General features: G+C 41.6%; 1 protein-coding gene across 4 annotated transcripts in view; it reads right to left on the bottom strand.

The window, feature by feature from the left end:
• slc4a2b (solute carrier family 4 member 2b) overlaps window positions 1–10864 on the bottom strand; it is a 93148-nt gene extending 82284 nt beyond the window's left edge. For all 4 annotated transcript variants that reach the window (XM_084049047.1, XM_084049048.1, XM_084049049.1 and 1 more), the window contains exon 1: window positions 10734–10864. The gene's annotated coding sequence lies outside the window, so the exon portion shown is untranslated. The remainder of the gene's footprint in view (window positions 1–10733) is intronic.
• Between the last annotated feature and the right edge of the window lie 3579 nt (window positions 10865–14443).

The raw sequence follows: 14443 nt of genomic DNA, 5'->3' as shown, positions 1-14443 counted from the left end.
ATTACATTTCCCCCGCAGGATCAATAAAAAGGTCTCATCATCTTAATACAATAACACATCCACAAAATACGGTTCTGCAATGATAAAATACTTTAATACTGCCAAAATGTATCAATGTATCTAATATTGCCAAAATGTATCAATGTATCTAATATTGCCAAAATGTATCAATGTATCTAATACATTTCAATCTTCAGTGGACCCTGATGAAGGCTCTGTGAGCTAGAGTTCTCAACAGGCCTGAGAATTAAGGCACGCATCCAACAAGCTTGGAACTGAGCAGATTGGACCTTGTGTTCCAGAGATGATGGCCAAAACATCTTGAAAACGGCCACTTTCGATCGCCGATTTTTGATTGAGTTTCGGCCATTTTTCTTTAATAACACGGGCTAGGAAGGTCGGACGCGACAAACTAGATCCCTGAGTAAAGTTCACTTTGAGCTGCATCCAACACATCCACTGACATTTCCGTCTGCCTTACCGTTAGGCCGCTAGGGGCAGTTGTCTTTTTTGGGGTAATAGATTTTCTTTTCTTCCAGAGGCTCGGCCCGGCCAATTAGCATAGATTTTGGAGAGCTTGTATATCTGCTATTTTTGAATAGCCAAATACATCTAAAATGACACAGATGCGTTCCCGGTTTTAACAGATTAAACTGCTTCAACTGGACTATTACCCATGGACTCTTTTTAAGCTCACCCCGAATTTCCTACCTACACAAGGAAAGGAACTTAATCCATTAAGACCTGGAATGCATCTGTGTCACTTCTTGATTTGAGCTAAAAAAAAAGCATTATTTTACACTTTGGCTATTCAAAAATAGCAGATATACAAGCTTGTAGATCTGCTATTTTTGAGAAATCATGAAAATGTGTGCAAATCTTGGAATATATTTTGTTAAAAGCAAACATTTGTAACTCAAATCTTTGCTTCTGGGGGGTCCCTCGAACAAAATATTTTGAGATGGAGGTCCGCGGCCAAATACATATCATTTTGCTGTCCTTGACAGAAAAGTTTGAGAACCACTGACATAGAAAAAAAAAATCTCAAAAAGCTGAAGACATTTGTAGAATCGGAACCTCAGGCCTTAATGGGTTAAATTCCTTTTGCCATTTGATAAACCTCTCCAAAAAGGGCACCTGATCTCAGTTGGCTATAATAAGGACCCACGCAGCGCTCCCATATCTCTTTTATGTCTAACAATTAAATGTCATACTACGGCTGATATAGCAGTAAGAGAAGATGACAGTGCTATTAAAAAAAAAAAACTTTGTTCCATTATTCAGACAAATAACTGATGAATACATTCATAAATAAAGATCAAATTATATTTTGAAATATTATTTAAGCCACAATTGTTCCTGCATTGCTAGCATACCAACATTCCACACTCTGCCAAGCACTCAGATGTCACAAACTCACCACACCGCCTTGATCAGTGAACTTGCCCCCACCGTCTCGTCTCCTGAGGCTTGATCACCCCTGTGTGTGTGTGTGTGTAGATCTAGCTACGAGCAGCTGATCTCTATGGATATCTGGCCGTGGTGTGTGTTGATAGTTCTGTCTCTGTTGCTGACAGCTCGTTCTTTTGGTCAGAAGTAGCCCTATAGTTTGGAAGTTGCCAGTTTCGGTTGCCAGGTCCTGAACCTGAACCATTCAGCGTGCAGAGACGTCTGTGTGCAGCAAGAGGCTGAGGAGGGGCCTCGTCTCTTCACAGCTATTCACTATTAGGGGAAGGGGCGGGTTGGCCTAGGACCAGGACTTCAGCATGACTGTGTTAAGTTTTGTACACATAGTTACTGGAACGCTTCCAGCGTCACAAAGAAAGCCAACAGCTGCAGTCAATGTAGATATGCCCCATCCCTCCCTCTCTCTCGCTCTCTCTTTCCATGTATTCATCCATCTCTTGCGTCCTTGAAGGCGTCGGACAGCACAGCAGCGGTTATTCCATTCTGGTTGTGTTAGCTATTAGGGCAGCACCTGTTTTTTGGGGGTACAGAGGGATATAAAGGGCAACCGAGGACCATGAAGTCCTGGCAGCTTATATAATGCTCGCCCATTGTTCCTCTCATCCAGAAAAGGCAAACGCAATCACCACACTCTGGCCTTCTATACCTCACAGAGGCAAAGAAGAAAGACTATTGAAAAGTTTGTGCAGCCCGACACCATTGAATGGTAGATTCCTGCTGTGTAGAAAATATACAAGGAAAAGCTATTTTGGTGGGGGGGTTTAGCTATTTAATCAATGTAAACAATGAATAAAATGTTCTAAATACAGAAATGTACTACAAGGCTGAATTAAAGCTTCGGAATATAAACTGCGTGTAAGCATTCTCAAATGGTCTAGAATGTTTTTAGGCCAAGGACCCCCTAGCTGAGAGAGAGATGAAGCAGGGACCCCCTCTATATGGTATGAAATTGTGTTTCAGATAAACATTTGCTGCTCTTTTTCCCCTCTACACCTATAACTCTTTGCCAAAAATAGCCGATCTACAAGCTCACAACGCCTCGCGCTGCGAGGCGTTGTGAGCTTGTAGATCTGCTATTTTTGGCTAAAGTTCTCCTCAGAAAAGGGATACTAGGGTTCAAGTGGTTAATGTAAAAAAAAAAAAATCTCATCACACAAAGATTTGGCGGACCCCCTGTAGTAACTCTGAGGACCCCCTAGGGGTCCCGGACGCCCTGTTGAAGACCCCTGGTCTAGAAGAGACCATGTGCTTGGCAATTTCGCATGTATAACGAGGAAAGGACAACTGTTAAACATCACTCGCAAAATAGGCTATATTTTCATAATGACTACCTCTCCAACCCTTCTACTACTTCAGGAAAATAAGTCTAGAAATAAAATATTTAGTCATCATAGACATGTTTGTATAGTGTCTACAGTAGGCAATTTAATAAGCTTTCAAAAACATTGGCTCACTGTCTGCGTTCTGTCTTAATCCTGGCATTCACTGAGGGCTCTGGACACAAAAGTAAATGCTTGCCTGCCTTAAGTTGCCATTGGTTTGTTTGTTTGTTTATAAGACCACAATCCACAGGCCTTTACAAGAATAACAGATTACAATCATTTTAACTCAATTCTGGTGCAGGCCAAAGGCTTTTCAGTTAATACCCAAATGGTCTGGAACAATCATCTATCAAACAGAAGTCCAGGCCACCTGTAGCAGTGAAACGACATCGGTCTTTCATGGCCCGTTTCGAGCAGATTACTCATCGTCACACGTTACATAATCTCCTCAGCTGATTATTGTGTCATCGTGTAAAATTAACAGACATTTTGCCCGTGCAGTTCACATAACGGTCTTCACTACAGTATGGCAGCATGGACACACCTCTCAAATATATCGTTGTTGTCAGGCAAAAAAACCTCCCATCTCCAAATGTAAACTTTGTGTTTTTTCGTAAATTAATGCCACACTTAATCATACTACAGCGTCACACAAAAGTATCCAAAATAGCAGATCTACATGCTCAAAATGCGCCGCAACGCGGCACGGCGGTTTGAGCTCGTCGATCTACTTTCTTTTTTTTATCCTGAAAAGTAACAGTTTTGGACATAGGAGGTTTCCACCAGACAGTTTAACCACTATTAAGAAAATAAATACAATAAAAAATAGCTTATCAGCCCGGATCGCTGGGCGCTGGCATAGCGGTCCGGGCACAAAAGCGCCAATGTAGCCTAACAGTGCATCGCAGGTTCGAATCCCAATACAGACTATCTTTGCTGCGTGTCTCCCCATCTCTCTCTCTCGCCGTTTCCTGTCCATCTCTACTGTGATCTATAAATAAAGGCCAAAAAGCCCCCAAAAATATTATTATATTAAAAATATATATATACACATAACTTATCTACAAGCTTGTAGATCTGATATTTTTTTAATGATTTTGATTATTTTTCAACAACAACAAAAAATACCGTTTGCCTACAATGACATGCCCAAAATAGGGATGACAGGCTTAAAGTTGTTAAAAAACAGGATAATAAGACTACTGTAGCTTGGAGGAGGCAAAAATGTGTGGTCCATTTTACCTGTATCCTGCGTGAGAACAAGTAAGGCGTGTTACTTTTGGTCAACACTACAGCCCAGGCAGCTTAGGTTGCACCGGCAGCACAAAAGGTACGAGCAAACTCTCACAAAAAATATGGTAAATACCAAGCGTTTGGTCCAGTGAGAAGAAGTCTAGACGAGGGTGGGAAAAAAAGAAACATCCCAATTATACCCTGGGTCCCTCTCAGAACATGCACAATAGGCCTGAAATCCAACACCAGGCCACAAATACAAACGGGTCATTTATCCATTTCCTTGCAAATAATGCACCGTCATTGTGCGGCGCGGTCGACTGTGCCCTACCTTGGGGAACAGCTTCAATGTCATTCCATCCATGAGGAGGAAAATGTATGAATTGATCCATTAAGACCAGGAACGCATCGTTCCCGGTCGCACGTGTCATTTTGAGATTTCTTTGGCTATCCAAAAATAGCAGATCTACAAGCTCATGGCGCTATGAGCTTGTAGATCTGTTATTTGGGAAAAAGCGTGAAGATTTTTGCAAATCTTTGAATATATATATATTTTTTTTAAAGCGAACATTTGTAACTCAAATCTTTTCTTCATGGGGGTCCCTGGAACAAAACGTTTTGAGATGGGGGGGTCCACGGCCAAATACATATTATAGCAACAGTATGTAAAGTTGTGCTCCAACTTTGTCAAGGACCACCCAAAATGATATGCATTTGGCCATGGACTCCCATCTCAAAATATGTTGTTCCTGGGACCCTCAGAAGCACAGATCGAAGTAAAAAATGTTCACTTTAAAACACACACACACACACACACAAAGATTTGCAAATATTTCAAGATTTTTCAAAAAAAGGAGATCTACAAGCTCATAGCGCTATGAGCTTGTAGATCTGCTGTTTTTGAATAGCCAAAGAAATCTTAAAATGACACTTTCCCGGATTTAATGGGTTAAATCTCCCATAAATTTCAAATAAAAGTCACAGGAAAACGTTCGACAGGCTACGACAGGCCAACCCTGCACAGTGTGTTTTCCAGAGCTTAGATTTACAATGTTCAATGTTTCTTTTCTTTTGTCTTTCTTTTTCTACATGAATGACTGAACACTGAACCTTCCATAATTTGTTCCAAGTAACACTGATCTTCAAGACAGATGAGAAACACAATGAGTGCAGAGAGAAGTGAGATGGCCTTGGACTGTGGAACGTGATTTAGGCCTAAATAAGCCCAGTCCAGTTTTATCAGCATTCACAGAATGTGAAAGGAAAAGAGGGAAGTGTTGGACTCAGGGGGGGGGGCTATAAAACAAGAAGGGGGGGGGGGGGGAGATGGAGAGAGAGAGAGGTCAGCTGGTACAATCAACAATGCACTTGTGTGGGTCAGTATAATTAGATGTACCAATCAGAACGCATGTACGCAGTTTAATGGGTTTTAGTGTGTGACAATCGTAGCCTGAGCAGTGGGTCATGCAATGTGTTCTACTTCTGTCAGAGTGCTTACGGTAATTAAACACCACTTAGCTGGCTAATGGCTCTGCCTTTCTAGGTTACAGCAAACCCATCAAACACTGCAGAAGGGGGACAATGAGATGCATCTCTACGGAATCATTTGCTGAGGCAACGTAGTAGTAGTGGGGGAGGAAACGCTTTTGACAAACGGCAACAGTTGCCGGTACATACCAAATTTGACCAGTTAGCATTTAACAGAGCGTAGCTCTTAGCATGCCAAATGCCAATGTTGTTCAGACGATTTGTCCGTCCAATATTTTGGTTCCAAAGAAAATATCTTGAAACCTACTCTGGCTTCAGCCGGGTCGTACCAAAGACTATAAAAATGGGAGCCAATGCCTCCCTGCTTGGCACTCGGCATCAAGGGTTGGATTGGGGGGTAAGTCCCTGTGACATACTAGCATCATGTCCATGGGTGTGTACTTGTACATCATGTCCAGGCCAGGGGGTGTATTTCTACCTCATGTCCAGGCCAGGGGGTATATTTCTAGCTCATGTCCAGGGGGTATATTTCTACCTCATGTTCAGGCCAGGGGGTATATTTCTACCTCATGTCCAGGCCAGGGGGTATATTTCTACCTCATGTCCAGGCCAGGGGGTGTACTTGTACATCAAACTGCCTCACGCTACAGAAACAGGAGATAGGCCCTATGGGCCACATGGCTTGGCAAGGCTTACTGGGTGCATTTCGCCTTTCCGACATGTTGCCTTTCCGACGTTGACGAACCCTATACCTAACCCTAACCCTAACCCTAACCGCACGCGGAAGCCACTAGTCGGAGTGGCGAGATGTCGGAATGGAAGGAGAACCCCAGGCTTACTTATTTACCACTGTCTGGATTGCCATAAAATTCGCTGTGCTCCCTGGAGGATGAACCCTACTGATTTTGGTGACCCCCATAGCCTTTCTTCTAGCAGCACCACTACTATGAACAACATTTCCACCTGCACACAATAAATCGTAAAGTCTAACGCACAAATCAGACCCTTAGCTTAATTGAAAAGGGTATCCTTACATGACAAAATGCCTGACAAACTTAGATTAATTTACCCGGTTCCAACATATCATGCATCATGCATGCTATGCACGTAAAAAGCCTTGAACCTTTTCTTTTTTTTCTTGCAAAGTAAAAGGTTTGTCATGATGATGGATACAATGCTGACTCTATGCATTTGCAGAGGGAAACTGCAAGGTAAAATAAACAGACTTACAAAAGGCCAAGATAAGAAAGCTTAAACGGGGGGGGGGGCTGTTATCTTCCTCTTGTCCTTCCTTTGCCTTGTTCTGCATAAACCACTTCAGGATGAGAACCTGAGCCAGTCTATTCAGCTGTTTATAAGGTTCAAGATGCCTTTATAACAGGGGTCTTCAACAGGGGGTACGGGACCCCTAGGGGCTCCTCAGAGATACTGCAGGGAGGCCGCCAAATCTTTGAGTGATAGGGACTTTATTTTTACATTAACCACTTGACACCCTATTCTGGTGAGAACATTAGCCGAAAATAGCAGATCTACAACGCATCCGCGACGCGAGCTTGTACAGACGTGCTGTGACTGTGAGCTTGCAGATCGGCTAATTTCGGTGAAGAGGTTTGGTGTACAGGGGGAAAAGAGCAGACCAAGTACAGAGCCAAAGGTCAAGTTTACAAAGTATTCAGGGTTTAAGTGGTTAAATGTCTGAAAACACACATTTAACATGAATCCATTAATATGTAGTGGGGGGGTCCCTGCTTCATCTCTCTCAGCTACTTGGCCTGAAAAACATTGAAGACACCTGCTTTATAGAGATCAGATCACAATAGTTATTAAGTCCTCCAGTGAAGCAACTGAAAACAAACACCAAGTGGTGATTGAGATGGCAAAGATCAGAGATAAGGCCTAAGCCATGCTGATGTGTGTGTACATAGTAATCTCACTCTACTGACACCTGCAGCCAGGCAAGTTTGGAATTGTAGTTTGGATTTGTTTAAGGATTACATAATTGTGTTTCCACAATTCATCACAGAATCTGACAATACTGAAATATTTGATTTCATATAACATAAAAGCTATTGTAGTGATCATTACAATACTTTGTTTCTCCATTGCATTCTTTTGCTACACAAAGCTCAGGGATTCTGTGTGTGTGTGTGTGTGTGTGTGTGTGTGTGTGTGTGTGTGTGTGTGTGTGTGTGTGTGTGTGTGTGTGTGTGTGTGTGTGTGTGTGTGTGTGTGTGTGTGTGTGTGTGTGTGTGTGTTCAGCAGAAGGCACATCCTGCATTCATCCTCCTACCATAACCGTCTCCTGAGATCCATTATCCACAGGAGAGGCATGGTAATCCTGGGAATTCGCCCGGATATCAACAGCACAGGACTACTATATCCATGTTAATGCACAGTGGAATAAACAGAATTCCCTGAGGGTGTCTAATTTGTTTGAAAGCAACAAAAGCAAAACATGTCTTATGTATAACACACACTGCGATGATGAAACGGACTGGGTTTTTCCAGAGTGTGTTATACAAAAGCTTGTTTTGCTTTGTTGTGTTCAAACAAATTTGACACAACACTGTAGTCATGCCAGAGATTAATCAATGAGTCCCTGTCGCCCCAAACATCAAGATTGCCATTTATTCAACATACAAATTACACAGAACTGAGCTTGTTTGCGCCAAGCCTCCCTGTATGGCATGCAGTACCAGTGTGGCTGTTCTACCTGATATGATCTTGTGACCACCTCACGCACCTGTTACACCTATATAGATATACGTTGTTGTACCTTTCAAGCCGGTACAGCATCTTTGTCACATTAGTTGTTGCTATATCTATCTAGCTATCTATGTCTCATGTCTAAATGGTTTAATTTTTTCTCCAAGATGTATAAAAATAAATGTATACTTTGGAAAATGGTCAGAAATAAAGTATACACGATTTTAACACACACAATACAATACATCATTCTCAAACCAAATCTCTTTTTTATTCCCCAAATTACTGGCCATCGCAGGTTTTGTAGCAAATTGTAGCAATTGTAGAAATATTATTATGCCTTTGGCTCCTCGTTTATAAATAAATGTAGGCTATATATGAAATATATAACTAAATATATATCTTTTTAAAATTATGCCTAGTCTTCTCAGGGGCCCACGGTCCCGGATACCATTCAATCTAATCATCACATGAGACTGAACCAGTAGCAGTTCAATCTGATCATCATCACTTCACATGAGACTCAACCAGCTGTAGCTTGTTCAATCTGATCATCACATGAAATTGGAGGACCAGTGTGGCTATTAAATCAGATTCAGAATTTCAGATCATCACCTGAGACAGACTGAACCAGTGGCTGTTCAATCTAACCATCACATGATGAGACTCAACACTGTCACTGTGGAGGTCGGAGTAATGTTTCATCACACAGCTCAACTCTATGGCAACTATAGCCTTATATTAGACTGAACCAGAGTCACTTCAATCTGACCATCATCACTTCACATACACATGGAGACTGAACCAGCTGTAGCTGTTCAATCTGATTACATGAGAAAGGACCAGCGTCAGTGGCTATTTAAATCAGATTCAGATCATCACCTGAGAGACTGAACCAGTGGCTGTGTTCTGTAACTTCTGTTCAATCTGACCATCACATGAGAGACTCAACACTGTCACTAATAGTATAGTGTGGAGGAGTAACATTTCATCATACAGCTATGGCAAGTTGAAGTTGGCAACCATAGTCTTATATTAGACTGAACCAGTGTCAAGTTCAATCATCTGATCATCACTTCACAAACAGATGGAGACTGAACTGAACCAGCTGTGGCTGTTCAATCTGATCACATGAGATCATTGCACTATTAGTGGCTATTAAGTGAGATTCAGATCATCACCTGAGAGACGGAACCAGTGGCTGTTCTGATCAATCTGACCATCATCACTTCACAAACAAACACATGAGACTGTCTGAACCAGCTGTAGCTGTTCAATCTGATTACATGAGAAAAAGGACCAGTGTCAGTGGCTATTTAAATCAGATCGTCACCTGAGAGACTGAACCAGTGGCTGTTCTGTTCAATCTTGACTCAACACTGTCACTATAGGAGTGTGGTGGAGGAGTAATATTTCATCATACAGCTCATATCAACTAATGGCAACTTAGCCTTTCCAGCTAACTTTTAACCCCCAGCCAGAGAGAGAGAGAGAGGGGGAGAGAGCTGCCAATGTCATTCATGTCTGTCTCAGCGTCATCGTCATAGTCTTGGATCAAGAAGACTGTCAGACTCGATCAAATGCATCTATGACAGTCTTCTTGATCCAAGGCTATCATCATAACGTCGTTTTCCCCAGTCATTATAAGCCTATTTTCTCTGCTGTCACCTGGGAAACAAACAAGGCGACCCAACAAAGCGATGTCATTGATTCAACACGTATAATTCCATGCTAGCTCTGGTGGTCCACACAGCGTTAGGGAGCAAACGCTCCTTAACGCTATGTTACGTTCGAGCAGTTTGCCCCAGCATGCCCCGCACAACGCCGGTAGCGCAGGCTGCGCAGCCTCTCGTATTTAGTAAAAGATAAACATTACACTTTCGCTACTTACAAAAACAAAGACGGTTTTACGATGTTGAAAGACTACTTTCCTTAGTGGGTACACTCGGAGCCCCCCCACCTCACGTCTAAAATACACTTTTTGGACAGAAGAGGAAAATATTTCACCGGATGGGAAAATGTTTTTTTGCTCCACTGCGCCCCCTACAGGTCTGGTCAATGGGACTTTTCAATTGAGAAGATCTGTAGGGGGCGTAGTGGAGTATTTAAAAAAACATTCCTTCCCGTGAAATATTGCCTTTTCTGGCCAAAAAGTGTATTTCTTTTAATTTTTTACCAAAAGACGAGAGGCTGCGCTACCGGAGGCTGTTCAGGAAAACTGCTCAAAAAGTAACAGCGTTATAAGGAGAACTCATTCTAACGCTATGGACCAGAGCTAAAATTCCATGCATCATCATGCCATAATGTAACTGTAAAGCAATGACAACTCGAGTGCCGCTGCTTATTGAGGGGGGGGGGGGGTAAACCAGGCAGTAATAAATAATAAGACTACAAAACGTGGTTGGAAAATAACGGGAGTGTGAGTGAAACAAAACGCCCTTTCTGGCACGCTAAATACTCTTTTAAAACGCAAAACACAGGGGAAAGTTAATAGCATTCATTTATATAGACACTTACCCGGAGCCTCACGCAGTGACCTGCTGCTTCTCTGTCTTCTCCCTGAATGACTGCTCTCTCTCTCTCTGTGCTCTCTGGTCTGCTCGCTCTGCCACACCGCTGCTCTCTCTCTCGCTCTGAGGGCTGCTCGCTCTACCGCTCGCGCTGCTGTATGTCAGCTGAAGGCTGCTTCCTACAGTTGTTGCGCCTGCGTCGCTCGTGATGATGATGATGATGATGATGATGATGATTCATATTTCTGATGGAGAGGGTCTACCTCCTCCTCCTCATTCCTGTGAAAAATGTTCAAGTCCATGACATGTTGTTTGTTTCTCTAAAGCATGTCCATAAGGACCATAATCCTCCTAAACATAAACACTAAAGACATTGACTGTAAACACGTGGTATAATATAACTGTAAATTCAGGGTTTGTCATTAAAGAATGGAGGGAGCGTGTGTAAGTATTATAACTATTTCCTGTGTAAAACAAAACGAAGATTCGGGCAAAACACGAATCATTCATTTCCACACACTTTCCAATTTTTTTTCTTTTTTTTTCTTTTTCTTTTCTTTTTTGTTTACTGTGGAATAAACACAGGCAACAACTAAGTGCCTTACTGCAAATTATTATAGTAAACAAAAACAAAACAAAAACCTTCAAATGTGTTTTCAGAGCATTTCCACATTCACTCTTGTGAGAATGGGTTTTAACAATCTTTTTGTTATTATTATTATGTATTTATGTGTTTGTTTGTTTGTTTGTTTGTTTGTTTGTTTGTTTGTTTGTTTATTAATGTATTTATTTCCCCCTCCCATTAGGCGTTTCTACATGGGGGGGTTAGATTAATGTTAAATTGAGAAAAAATAATAGAACACTAGATGGCACTGCTGGCAAACACTACTGTAGCCTGAGCTCCAAGTCTATGAATGAATGGACTTAAATCCAGGCTCAGAAGCTGTCAGACATTCATATATTTGTGGCATAAAGGGAGCATTAGCTTTCTGAGCATTAAAATGGGGCACAAAAAAAGATCTGGCCATATGAAGAGCATTATTTGTCCCAGCATCCTCTACCTCGCGTATAGATATTGCTTATATCCCCCCAGATATGCTCTGGTGGGGCTTACAGGTATAGGCAGAGGATGGTACAGTATGCGGTTAGGCTTAGGGGTGCAGAGGGGGTTATGGGGGGCTTAGGTAGGCAGAGGATGGTATGTGGTTAGGGTTAGGGTCATAGGTTCAGGATTTGTAGTGCGCCCCTCTTCCAGTTATTACACTGGCCCGGGGCGCAGTCCACAGAAGGAGAAAAGAAAGAGACAAGAGAAAAAACAAAGGACAAGACAAAGAAGACCAGACTAGGACAACAGGCCCTCGGTCACACTAAGCATGTTTTTAGAAGTCCCTAAAGGGTGGGGGCAGCTTTGATCTTCAAAGGGAGTTTGTTCCACAACTTCGGTGCCAACTCAGCAAAGGTACGGTCACCCGTCCTTACTGTGCTAGACCAAGAAGTCTTCGTCTACACAGTGTAGGGGGGCTTATGGGGGCCTTAAAGGTAGGAAGGGGCCAAACGCCTGAGGAAGGGTACTTTTTTTCTAGTTAATTCAATACATGTTGGTAATGCTTAAGTCAAAAACGCTTAGGAGTACTAAGTTGAAACATTAGATCCATTTTGATGGTATAGTAGAAAGAGTAAAATGTATGTTTAATTCCACATTAAAGCATACAAATGATTTTGACCCACAGGTTGAGAACCACTGCCATACCAGACAGTGATATATAGCCCCTGTCAGGATGCTCAGAGTAAAAGGATTTCAGAACCTTCTCTGATGCTGCGTTCACACGGGCCAGATACAAAGATACATGCTACTTGCTACCATTCATTTTCAACGGAAGCCAGCGACATGAAGATACAAAGCAACATCCGACGTTTGTAGCTGCTACAAAAGATACAAAGATACAAAGATACAAAGCTACAACGACCATGATGAGCAACACAGACACAAAACAGAGCGACAAGTAGGCTGTGTATCTTTGTATCTGCCCGTGTGAACGCAGCCTGAGACCTTGAATTTCCTCAGCTGAGGAGATACAGGTGTGGTCTATATTATTCTATATGCTGTTGATATGCCATAATGGAAACAAGTCCCCACTCCCCAGGACTTTTGTTTTGGTGTTATCCTTTTAGCCCAACTTAAGTGTTTTACTGTACCCCCGTGCTGTTTCATTTTTTGTTTACTATTAAAGTATTCAATCAATCAAACCAAAAGTCCAGCCTTCTTTACCACAGTTTGCATTGTCCAGGTCAGGCCCTTGTTGGTGATGTGCACACTGATGTACTTGAAGCTTCTCACGAGAGCGTAGAGCAGTGGTTCTCAAACCTTTTCATGTCAAGGACCCCTAAATGTATGTGTATTTGGCAAGAGACCCCTATCTGAAAATATTTTTTTGCCAAGGACCCCCATACAAGATTAGTGGTGTTAAAAATGTAAAATATATTCAGACTTTTTCCAAGAATGTCAAGATGTTTTGAAAATAGCTGATATAGGGCCATGGGGTCCCCGGACCACAGACCATCATAGCCACCCTGCTGACCTCAAGATATCAAATATTGGGACAATAGGTCCTTTGTACTCAATACATTTCTCAACGAATTGAGTACAAAAGACCCCAATGGAAACAAGTCATAGGCTTTCTTGGGTTTAAAATCCTCTTTAGCAGACCTTGTATTGAACTGCACTTTCCTGTGCTTTTTTTTTGCAGACTGCTAATAAAGTATTCAATCAATCAATCAATCAATCAATCAATCAGAATGGTCATCAAAACTAAATAGATTTGAATTCATAGACATTTTATGAGAACAATACTGGAGATAAACATGTTCTACTTTAATGCCTCAAAAAGTAGTCTTGCCCCCCAAAAAAAGCATTTCTGAATTGTAACAAGGGGTAAAAGCAATTGCCCCTTGCCACCATGTTGCTACAATGTCAGAAGAGCCAAACTAAAGTAACCTTTACTCTTATGTTCTACTGGTAGCTACACAAGACAAAAATATGACCTTGAATGTTGCTCAAACCAAGGTCAGCCAGTTTTCTAGAGCTTGAGGGTTAGCTAATAAAATAATCTGTATTGTTTTCATTATTGTTATTGTGTACATTACCACATTAAGAGTTCTACAGTACATCTACAGTAGTGCTATTCAGTGGTGTAAAGTAACAAAGTACACATACTCAATAATGTGTTCAATTTTCAATGCTTTTACTTCTCCACTACATCTCAGAGACAAATACTGTACTTTTACAAACAATTATTGACAACTTTAGTTACTTTGAAGATTTTGAATATTATTACAGAACATACATGAACCACTTCAGCTCTATACTATACCATACTTTGGCTACTTGAAAATAGCCGATCTACAAGATCACAACGCTTCGCTTTGCAATTCTTTCAGTGCTTCTTCCACCACTCATGGTGCTACTGCTTTTTCATTATAATATAAAAACTGTAATTATTATAAGTCAATGTAGCTTACTCTTACTTTGAAGTCCACCGACCGGTAGTTATATGCTTACTAAGGTGGTACTGGATAAGATGACGGCACAGGATAGGATAGACCAATCACTAGCCCTGATTCATGACTGTCATATATTATATGACAGTCATGGATGATCTTCAACATAGTGTTTGCACTTTCTCCTTGTTTGACCCGCACATCTACATAAACGCTCAT

The sequence above is a fragment of the Gymnoscopelus microlampas genome, assembly GCF_963454915.1.
Source record: "Gymnoscopelus microlampas genome assembly, chromosome: 22".
NCBI lineage: Eukaryota > Metazoa > Chordata > Actinopteri > Myctophiformes > Myctophidae > Gymnoscopelus > Gymnoscopelus microlampas.
The sequence above is the reverse complement of the archived record's forward strand: the minus strand, read 5'-3'. Positions and strand labels throughout refer to the sequence as shown.